Source organism: Macadamia integrifolia, chromosome 4 (assembly GCF_013358625.1).
Source record: "Macadamia integrifolia cultivar HAES 741 chromosome 4, SCU_Mint_v3, whole genome shotgun sequence".
NCBI classification, from domain to species: domain Eukaryota; kingdom Viridiplantae; phylum Streptophyta; class Magnoliopsida; order Proteales; family Proteaceae; genus Macadamia; species Macadamia integrifolia.
Genome location: NC_056560.1, coordinates 17,882,717 through 17,893,786, shown reverse-complemented (window position 1 = coordinate 17,893,786; position 11,070 = coordinate 17,882,717). Strand labels below are relative to the sequence as shown.

Here is an 11,070-nt window from a genome sequence, read left to right as displayed (position 1 = left end):
TTTTGGGGGGTGGGGGGGCGGGGGGGCGGCGGGTGGGGAGTAAAACCTTGGATTGAAAGTTCAATGACTCAAGTTTAGTTTGTTTATTATGAATTTGGTAATATAGTTAAGGGTGTCAATATATAATCGAAACTGTTTATTGGAATCAAAACCGACCGGTTATAAGTTATAACCGAATCAAATCGCACCATGGTAAATTGATCCAGTTTTGATTTTATAGGCCATAATTCCGGTTCAGAATCGAATCGAACCAAAAAATCGATGGTTAACCAACACTTAGTATTAAAGACTTAAAGTTTTTTGAATTTCAATGGGTCTCTACGAAAAAAGGGGAGGAAAAAAAAATAATACTAACCAAAAAGGGAGCTTCACTTTCACACAATCACACTTTTTGATTTTCTAATTTCTAGGATCATAGTTAATTAGTTATAATATGTGTAGTCTTTTACATAGAAAGTACATAGTCTTTGGAAAATAAATGTATATTGTCTTAACTCTTTAGGAAATTTAATATATGTAGGATTTACATTAATTGTAGGATCCAAACCATTTTCTAAAATGACACTATTAACCCCATGTAAACCGGTTGTGAACCGAATAATAAAAACCACTAAAACTGAAACAGGATAAAAACGATTCTGATTTCACCTTATTCCTATCCAGTGCGGTTTTGGTTTCACCTTATCAAAATGAAAACCGAACATGAACCGAACCAAATAACCAAAACCGCACCGTTTGACACCCCTAGCCCTAAATATGGTGACTTTTTTTTTTTTAAGATCTTTAAAAAAAAAAAAATGTGTTTGATCCACCCCAATGCATGAGAGTCAAAGCCTCAACTGTGTCAATGGATCGGGCTAGTCCGGTTCCAGTCATACCTAATTGGGCTTCCCCAATTTAGGACCTTGCATCATGATCAACCCATTTAAGTTATCGGTCCTCATATGTTAGGTATGGTCTAACGGTCAGTCTTCAATGGAACTATCAACAATCAGGCTAAATGGGTCTTAGATGGGCTTTAAATGGGCTGATGACACATTTATCTCTAAACGAGCTTTAAATGTGACAAGCTTAGTAAATAGGTTAAAATCAGACTTTAAACATGTCGGGCTTACTAAATGTGCTCTAAACATGACGAGCTACATTGGGCTATTAATCAATCTGGCACCTTTCGGGTAGCATTCTTGCATCGGGAACAGATGATTATTATCGAATTGATCTAGAACCCGACACATTTATTAATTGGGCTTGGCCGATTTAGGCTTTAAATGGTCAAATTTCGCCAGGCCTAAAATTGACACCCTTACATCAGATGAGACCAAGCATAGCTTAACCTCAAAAAACAATCATTTCCAGCAAAATTTGAAAAAATCAATTTCTATCTAACATTAATAATAAGTCTGAAAAATAAATATATGTAGGAAATCCAGTGAGCATATTATGCCACATACGAAGTGTATAACCCTTACAAATTATGTGTACAATCACCTTCAAATCTGATTTCAAAATTATTCACATAACCTGAGAATTTATAGAAGTTTATGAAATCTCTTGAAATTACAGAAATGTGATCGGCCCTAGCTTTTGTACTTATATTTTTTCTCAGAATCTCCTTCAATATTCAACTGAATTTTATCAAATGGGATTTAATCCATTCGGCTTAGATATCCTCACACCTAGCTGAAATAACACTCCTAAATGATGTTGGGCCATTTGAAGTTTTTTAAATAATTCTACATATGATTGTTGTTAAATTATAAGTTTGACCAATGGCCAGCTAATCCATATGATTCCTTATAAAATGGTTAAAACAAAGATTGAGCTCTTTATTTATTGACAACTAAAATTATATATGAGATGGTAAACTATATGGTTAAGATAAGATAGAAAATTTGACAGACAAATGATAATTCCATAAGGTACTTTTTCCATTCAATGTATAATTCACCTAGATCAACGATCAATGATCTCTCTCTCTCTCTCTCTCTCTCTCTCTCTCTCTCTCTCTCTCTCTCTCTCTCTCTCTTACACACACACAAAATGGAGCTCCATAAATAACTTTTGTTTCCAAAAGAATCGCGCATCTTAAAATAACAATTTTATTTATACAAATGTAGCTGATGAAAATTGTATAAAATATCATACTGTCATAAAATAATTATTAATTGGTAGTAGTAGAGTGTATACCTTACCTACTTGCTTCATTTGTATATATATGCTTATCGCCACCTCTTTATTATCAGTATTCAATATGAGTTTGAACAATGAATTTTTTTTATAGGTAATATCAAATTTATTTGATATACAAACTAAGTATTCACCATAAATTTGAATAAAAAATTCCGACCTAGAAGTTGATAAACAATTTCTATCAATAAGTTTATGAAGAGTAGCGGTGGTTCGTCAGTACAAAGATATTAATTATTGGGTATGCACTAAAACCTAATATCATGAAAGGTTAATATATCCCATTGAACATCATTTATTAGAAGTTCAACCGTCTATAGCATCTGCTCATGTAAACCAACCATAGATAAAATCAGTGTATATACTAGTAACTAATTGTATAATAGAACATCCTAATATAATTATTAGTTGATATTAGTTATTAGAGATTGTGTGGTCCATTAGAAGATACCTAGTTTTTTTTTTTTGGGTAGAAAAGATACCTAGTTGATTGCTTGAAAAATTAATCCATAACCCTATCTATACCATTATTAAAGCTTAGGATGAAATGCCTAACTCGTTTGCAGATTAAGATATTCTTACAATATTAGCGAAAATGTCCTAATGGAATTATTTATACATCAAAAGAGCTTTACTTTTGAAGCTCTCCCCTCCCAACCCCCCCCCCCATTCCCAAAGAAATATATTAAGAGAGAGAGAGAGAGAAATGCATTCTGATCGTCCTCCTTTTCTACCAATCCCACAGTGGCGGAATCCTCGTGCACTATTTATTCTTTTTTTTTCTTTTTTTTTTTTTCTGTAATTGCCACCAACAGTGGTTATTCCGTACCTGCTAGCAATTTCTGCTACTAACAAACCATCTGCTATATTTGATTTACATATTCCACTAAACTAGGAAGTCCATAGGGATCTCAGTCAGGGATTGAGTATCACTATCGGATTGGTGGTATCGACCAGATTGTATCGGCATCGGCCAAGTACATGGGCAATCTTAGATCAGGTATCGGATCAAGGGTAAAATCATAAAAAAGTAATCTGATCTTCTTAATGAAAAGTAGGTGTAAAACCTATCGATCCGGGCCAATGCGGATTGATATGGATCAGTATAATTATATCAGTATCGGCAGAGACCGATACTGTTCCCTATACCAAAACCTCAATCCCTGCCATGGTTTTAGGTATGGGTATCAGATTGGCCAGATTGGTATCAGCTGAGACCGATCCCAATATCAGACACCAATACTGATCCGATACCCAAGAACTAAATCCTTGATCCCTGCTCTCTCAGAGCTAATATTAAGGTATCTTCCACTCTCATGATGTTCATCCATGTTTCGAATAATAGTGCTTTAGATTAACCTGATGTTCTGAAGTGGTCTGATGACTCTGATCAATTCCACCTAGTTAAGTATGTTGTAATTAATTGACAAATTTATGAGTTCCACCCATAAGTGTAAAATATTCTGGTGATGATAATCATCACTGGAGATTTCCCTTTTAGTTTCCATCATCTTATACATTCTCTAATAATTATTTTTCATCTTCTTATAGACGCAATAAGAAATTAAATATGGACAGTTGTGATCATTAGGTCAAGCTGATTTATCACTTAAGCAGCCTAGGTTGGGACGACCCATCATCAAATGGTATTGGACCCACATTGATGATAGAGAAATCTAAATTTCTGAAAGTCCCAAATGGGAGACTTGTGGGCTGTCTATTGGGCCCACATTTGGGCCCGTTATATGCTATGATAGTTTGATGGTCATCAGTCAGGCCTGAGACCAATCAAAGCCCAAACGTAATTGTTCCACAGCTTTACATGACATAGCCCACTCTAAGGCTCTGTCATATCATGTGCCATGTCAAAATACAGTAAGACACAGGAAACCCTCAAAACTGTAATATTAACATCACAACAGACAGGTCAATCTTCCCCCCCCCCCCCCCCACCCACCCCCCCAAAAAAAAACAAAAAAAGGCCCTACCAAGTAAACAAACAACAGGCCAAACAAATATATGAAATAACAGACAGACATCTAGACAGATTTGTTTTCAAGTGCAAATGACAAAAGGAAATCACAGCCTGCAATGCATCCAACACATTCACTTTAAGGAAAATAAACTGGAACATATTTTTATAGCTCACATAAAGAAAAATCTTATAGATGGAACTAGAATTTGTTAGGTACGATATCAAATGTATGAAAGGATGAATACTTCAAGTCCAGCAAAGTTAGCAAACGTAAATCAGACTGATCACCTGGTCAGATAGTATATGATTAGGAAGATAATGACAAAAGATGCCACAACTGAAAACCTTCTCTGGCTTGAGTTGGTTTAGAAAATCTACAGCAATAACATACTCAGAAATGGAGCAGTTATTATAGAAAGAAATGATAGCAGGACAAAAGAGGCGGCATTATCTATTTGCCCTTTTGAATGTATGCACAGTTCCAGATAGGATTTCCTTGATTCGTCCACCTCATTTCCCTGGATGAGAATATAAATGTTGGAATAAGACAAAAAGAAGTGCTTCAATTAATGAAACAAAAAAATTGGTTAAAGCTCATACCATATGCTCCATTGCATGCTATGTTCCTCATGTATAACATAACGATGAAAATATTGATAAATTATGGCAAACATTTAAGTTAAAAGAACCATTAGGTACAACAGAGAAGCTAATTCAAATATCCTAATGACTGTTACAAAAACAAAAAACAAAAAACAAAAAACATCATACAACAGGTTTCAGAGAAAAGCTTGAAAAAGCAAATACAAACCACTTTTACCTTGAGAGAAGCTCACTTGCACCATATCAAATAAAAAAAAAAATCAACAAACACTTAAAAATGATGAATGTCACCATGAACCAGTGAGCTAAGGCAACAGGGTATGTTTCAATGCATTTTGGGACACAGTCTTCAATAGATTGGCTTAGAACACAAGTTACAATAACATGAGTAAATAGTGAACGAGGAGGCGTGTACTCACTGTCTTCAATGGATTGGCTCATTGGCTCTATCTTGCAGTCCACCAATAGGCTCTATCATCGCCATGCCAGGAGTATGACAAGGAAACCCTGATACTACCCTCCTTGATTCCATCAAAGGAAACAGCTCTATGGCTATGGAAGTCCCTTTTTTTGACACAAAAAGCACTTAGAGGGAAACCTTAGCACACAAATTACAAGCAGATAATAATAGTAAAACAGAGAAACCTATATTTACTGTTTTCTGTAGGTTGGCTCTATCTTGCAGTCCATCATTAGCTCTACATCATCAACCTTTTCAATTTTATGCAGAGAATATGATGAATAACTCTGATACTACGCTCCTCAATTTCATCAAAGGCCACATCCCTGTGGCTACAGAATTCCCTGCACACACCATGGAATCTGACAGTAAGGGATGAAACTATTGAAGATATAATATACATGAAGCTTCACCTTAACGCTAAGTCAGAACCATCCAAGGAACTCCATGGAATCTGACAGTAAGGGATGAAACTATTGAAGATATAATATACATGAAGCTTCACCTTAACGCTAAGTCAGAAACATCCAAGGAACTCCATGGAATCTCCAGCAACAAAGGAGGGAAATTAAGAGAAGAGACAGAAGAACTGCTAATAGTTATTAAACCCAGCAAGACATTACCTGTGGAATTAGGATGGCTTGCTTGTTGACCAAATCAACTGCTGAGCCGATAACCCACTACCATCACCAAAACCTAATGGTTGTTGCATGTTACAAACTGAAATATTCTTCATCATGGTGTACATATGCCTGATCACAATGGAAAAAGGTTCTCCAAATTAGGGTAAGAACCTTATCTCTCAACCCAACATATAGGGGCCATTATTATGCAATTGGATCTGTTCTGACTTTGGAAGCCATAGGCCCATAGTCATCTAAAGTGCATCAAAGAGAGAAAAGTCTTGGAACTGTACCAAGTGTAAGTTTGAATGGATAAAGATAGTAGATCTACCTCAATCAAGGAGTACAATAAATGCCTATGGGAAGTATTTTATTCCCTAACAAAAAAAAAAAAAAATATGAAAGAGAGAAAGATAACCTTTGTTCTAAATTTCAGCCTTGTGTTCTTTGAGTTTGTCAAGTATCAGTTCAACTGGGAAGTCCATTCACTTTCTACGTGGAGTTTGGAAACCACACAGGAAGCAGTGTGGGTAAAATGTCCTATCTGACTAAGTTATCAAGTCTAAGTTTGTCCCAGATATGAAAGTAAGAAGTCTGAACTCTTCATGATATACAGTTCCAATAAATACATATGTTTTGTTCCTTTTAAAGAATTTTTATGGATGGACGCATTAAGGTAAGGGATGAAAACTAGAGCCCTAATGGTGAGAGCCAATAGGTAGTGGCTGTAGATCATTAAGTACAGATGCAGCAATTGTATCTTTAATCGTATTTGGAAGCAGCAGAGAACCCATAAAGCTGGCATCAGAACAAACATCATTAATCTGAGAGAAAAATTAAGTACTAGGCTTCAAGGAAATAACAGAAATTTTCAAAAATAAAATCCAATTCAACTGTTAAACCAGTCCCCATACTCATACATGCACTCGCATCAGTGTGATCCACAGAGACACTCTTGCCGTGTGGACCACTTGAGAAATCTTCCCTGCCAGCATGGTCCTGGACTAGAGTGTTTTGCCTTTCTCTGGACCTTCTATAAGATTTAAGCTGCTTATCCCTATAAATGGACTTCCAAGATGTTTGCACGAGAAAATGATGATGAAGATTACAGGCCAAGTGAATTTCTTAGATTTAAATATAAACTTGTGTCTCTATAGTCTTGTAATATGTCATTGCAAGACTTCACCGACAGATCAAACAAGTCAAAACAAGGATCTTCATATTGAACCTGCTGTCATTTCCTTTTTCCCTCTAAATTAACCTTTTATAGTTACCAATCACCTCAGGGGACAATCCCTTGATCCTAATTTTACAGTTACCAAACCCTAGAAGGAGGTGTTACCGTGTTAAACATGATCTATTAAACTCAAATCCTAATTTTACAGTTACCAAACCCTAGAAGGAGGTGTTACCGTGTTAAACATGATCTATTAAACTCAAAATTCTTTAGATACATTGTAAATGGATCACAGTTGTTCAATGAAATAAAAATCCATGCTCTACACGGTTATCTTTATGTTTTAAGAATGAATAATCCTTTAAGCACCATCATGCAAACCACAGTTATATTCTAGATGAAAATATATAGGCAGAGAAACTAGATAAAGTGCCTTTACTAAAAAATAAAATAAAATAAAATTGTGCATGATTAAGGTTGCTCCATTGCGACCTAGTGGTCACAGGTTCGAGCTGGGAAACAGCCTCTCCGCAAAGCGGGGGTAAGGCTACGTAAATTATGACCCTCCCCAAGCCTTGCAGTAGCAGGAGCCTCGTGCACTGGATACGCCCTTTTTAAAAATTTGAGTATAAGAGTTGGAGAGGAATCTGAGTTATAAAGGCGGAGCAGAAACTATAAAGTGAGCATAGAAATCTCTCTTTTTCTCATTGTCTCTTCTCTTGCAGGTTTGAGAGTCACTCTCTCGCATTTTCATGAGTGACATCATAGATTTAATTGTCTATATAGATGACATTAGAGTAATTGGAAATGACCAAGAAGAAAGAAGAGGCTTAAAAGCTCAACAATTTGAGATTAAAGACCTTGGTTTTATTCGGAATTGAACTTTCAAAGTCAAATAAGGGCATAAATATTTGTCAAGGGAATTTTTTGTAGAATCTTTTTGAAGGAGATGGGGATGTTGGGTTTAAACCCGTTGATTCACCTATTGATCAAAACCATAAACTAGATGAAGACTGTGGACATCCTCTAATTGATGTAGGGAAGTATAAAAAATTGGTGGGGAAGTTGATCTATTACCTCACACTCATCCAAACATTGTTTATAATGGTGGGGTAGTGAGCCATTTATGCATGCTCCAAAAAATGGGCATTTGGATCTTGTGTATTGTATTCTTAGGTACTTGAAGTCCAGTCCAAGAAAAGGACTATTGTATACCAAACATAATCATTTGAAGATTGAAGGCTACAATGATGTTGATTGGGCAAACTCTACCTTTAATAGAAGGTCTACATCAGGATACTGCACCTTTGTAGGGAGAACCTGGTTACATAAAAAAATAAATTCTGTTGTGACCAGATCAAGCGTTGGCCGTTGCGGCAGAGTTTAGAGCCATAGCATACAGAGGTTGCGAACTCTTACGGTTGTTGAAGAAATTAGTTCAAGAATTGGGGTTTCAAATTGAGGGCTTCATGCGATTGTATTGTAACAACAAGGTTGCCATTAGCATAGGACATAACCCGGTGCCACATAATCATACATAGCACATTTTAGTTGATTGCCATTTCATAAGGAAGAAAATTGACTCAGGTTATATTCGCACAGCCTTTGTGAAGACACGGAATCAGCTAGCAGATGTGTTCATCAAAGGAATCAATTATCTGAAGTTCCATATCCTCTTGAGCAAGCTAGGCATGTATGACATTTATTCATAAGCTTGAGGGGGATTGTAGAATGTAGATAATATGATGAGTGTATGATAGGAAATAAGCATGTATTAGAAATTTTTGGGTATTTACATGTTAGTGTAGGGGTATTTATGTAACCTTGTATTAACTATTTCAAATCAGTAAATATACGGAAGGGGAATCGATCTCTCTCCTAACTTGCTCTTGTGCAAACCCTTCTTCCTGTTTTTATCTCCTCTTCTCATTCTTCTCTTCTTCTTCTTTACACCCTACTTTCCTTTCTTTCCTTTAGTATTTTAGTATACTATACGTTGGAACATTAACCTGAGATGAGACTGTACAGTAAAGCTGCCTATGAATTTCCCATCAATTTTAAGAACACAAAACAAATGAAGTCATGAGAGCTTTTGAAGGGTGTCATACATTATATGTATCATCTTCTTATTGTTCCCTCTCTAAAGGAAGGTGATGAATGATCGTCTCAAAGATGATAGATGGGTGGGAAATAATAAGTTTCATTGCACCAGTGTCGGAGAGATTAAAATGTTCTACATAGTATTTCGTCATTGTCTAAGTTCATAAATATTCTCCTCAACCAGATTTAGCATCACTCACCAAGTAAATTTAGCTAAATTAAAAACAACAACAACAACAGATTAGGTTAGGTGGTGTCAATTCACATTCTTCCAGTAGAACAAATCCCAGAATGTTTGAAGTCATATCAAACGCAATAATAGGCATTATATACACCAACATATACAATAATTTGTTGGGCCATTTTATATGATTCAAGAGAGAAGCTACACAGGAAAGTTTGTCGAATGTAAAGTGTTATAACCTTGTATGTACGTCAGTTCCCAAGTGTTCTCATCAGTTAAGACTGTAACACATAATTATATCCTCTAATGATAAAACTCTTAGGTCAGGAAAAAAAAAGTTTGAATGGCTTGAAAGGTTGAGATAATACGCCATGATGATAAATCATAAGAAGACCATAATCTGTATTTGATTCACCATAAAAGAACTGAATCCTGAATTAAGTCGGCATGGGCTGAAGAGTTAAAAAAAGAAGGATGTCCTCTAATTTTCGGTGGTGGAATTTCATGACTACTTGCAAAGTTCAGGAATTTCTTGTTCTTTTCCCCTCCTGTGGATATTTAGCAATGGTTTCTAAATTTCGGTGGTGTTCTACACTAAGAATTTCAATAGGACTTCCAGGGAATTTTAGGAGTTTCATTCAAATACTTCAAATCAAAACACCGGATTTCAGAAAATTAGAGAAAACCCACAAATGTGGGGCATGGGAAATTATCAAAAGAGAACTGCGGGGAAGGAGTCTCATATAACTTATTACACTTAAAAGGAAACAAAATTTGTCACAGAAAATGATTCGAAGACACCATTCGCAGAGCCATGGAAGACGTGTTCACATCAAAAGACAAAGTAGGGTTTAAAGATGCATACCTTGGCTTACTGGAAATGAAGCAGAAGACGAAAATCCAGAAGCTCCCAAAGCAAAAAAAGAAAGAGCAACAGCATCCAACCAGAGCTACTACTACTACTACTCTTCAACTTACTACTTCGATTTGAGTTTTTCAATCGCGTTAGCCCTAAAATTGTTTTGCGGGAATCCACAATCGAGAATCGTATCAATTTTTCAGATTGGTTTCATCATCCCGTAAGGAGTAATTAGTCCAAATTATCTCTCGACTTCTCAATTGATCGATGATTCATTCATGTATGTGTCACACTTGAGTAAACGAACCAAAGCTCTCAAAATGAATAACGAACTAAACGGTCAGTGTTCGAAGAATCGGGATCGTTCTCGATAGAATCCGCCCGATCCCAATTCTGGCTGAATCAGATCGGTAGATTCTAGGGCATTTTAGCCGATTCTGATCTCTTTCCACCACTGTTTCTGTGTGTGAGAGAGAGGGGAGATCAAATTGTCCGCAGTGAGGAGCAATGAGCATCCAACAGCTGGGAGGGCCTGACCATACACCTCAGTCATTAGATGTTCATTGCAACTCATTGCCTCACCACAGACAATTTTGACGCAAGAGAGGGAAGAGAGCACTATAGCATGTCTCGTGTACACATGTATCATCTCATGAATACATATGATATATTCATAAACAAGTATGCACGCTAAGGCCCTACGATAACCATCCCCCTCAGCCTCTCATCCTGCTGATTCTAAGTGCAATTGATTTTCTTTAATTCCTTGATTTTCACAAGTATATAAGATTATAAGCTATTCCCCTTTGATAACCTTCCCGTTCTAATTCCGCTGATTCTAGGTGGAATTGATTTTTCCTGATTTCCTGATTTTTAGGAGTAGGATTGTGACAGTGTTCCGG

The 11,070-nt window shown here is 36.3% G+C and overlaps 1 long non-coding RNA gene and 1 pseudogene across 4 annotated transcripts; both read right to left on the bottom strand.

The window, feature by feature from the left end:
- The window catches only part of LOC122076296, a 5,052-nt pseudogene extending 1,534 nt beyond the window's left edge, over positions 1-3,518 (bottom strand).
- Positions 3,519-4,388: 870 nt separating this feature from the next.
- Positions 4,389-10,782, bottom strand: LOC122075638. Of its 4 annotated transcripts, none has more exons than XR_006139311.1 (5): positions 10,175-10,782; positions 6,267-6,646; positions 5,849-5,977; positions 5,185-5,569; positions 4,389-4,680 (listed from the first exon to the last, which is right to left on the bottom strand). It is a non-coding gene; the product is annotated as an uncharacterized LOC122075638 (long non-coding RNA). The 4 variants fall into 4 exon arrangements; XR_006139309.1 differs by lacking the exon at positions 6,267-6,646 and having other exon boundaries at positions 5,185-5,329; positions 5,421-5,569; positions 10,175-10,761; XR_006139308.1 differs by lacking the exon at positions 6,267-6,646 and having other exon boundaries at positions 10,175-10,766.
- Positions 10,783-11,070: the final 288 nt, after the last annotated feature.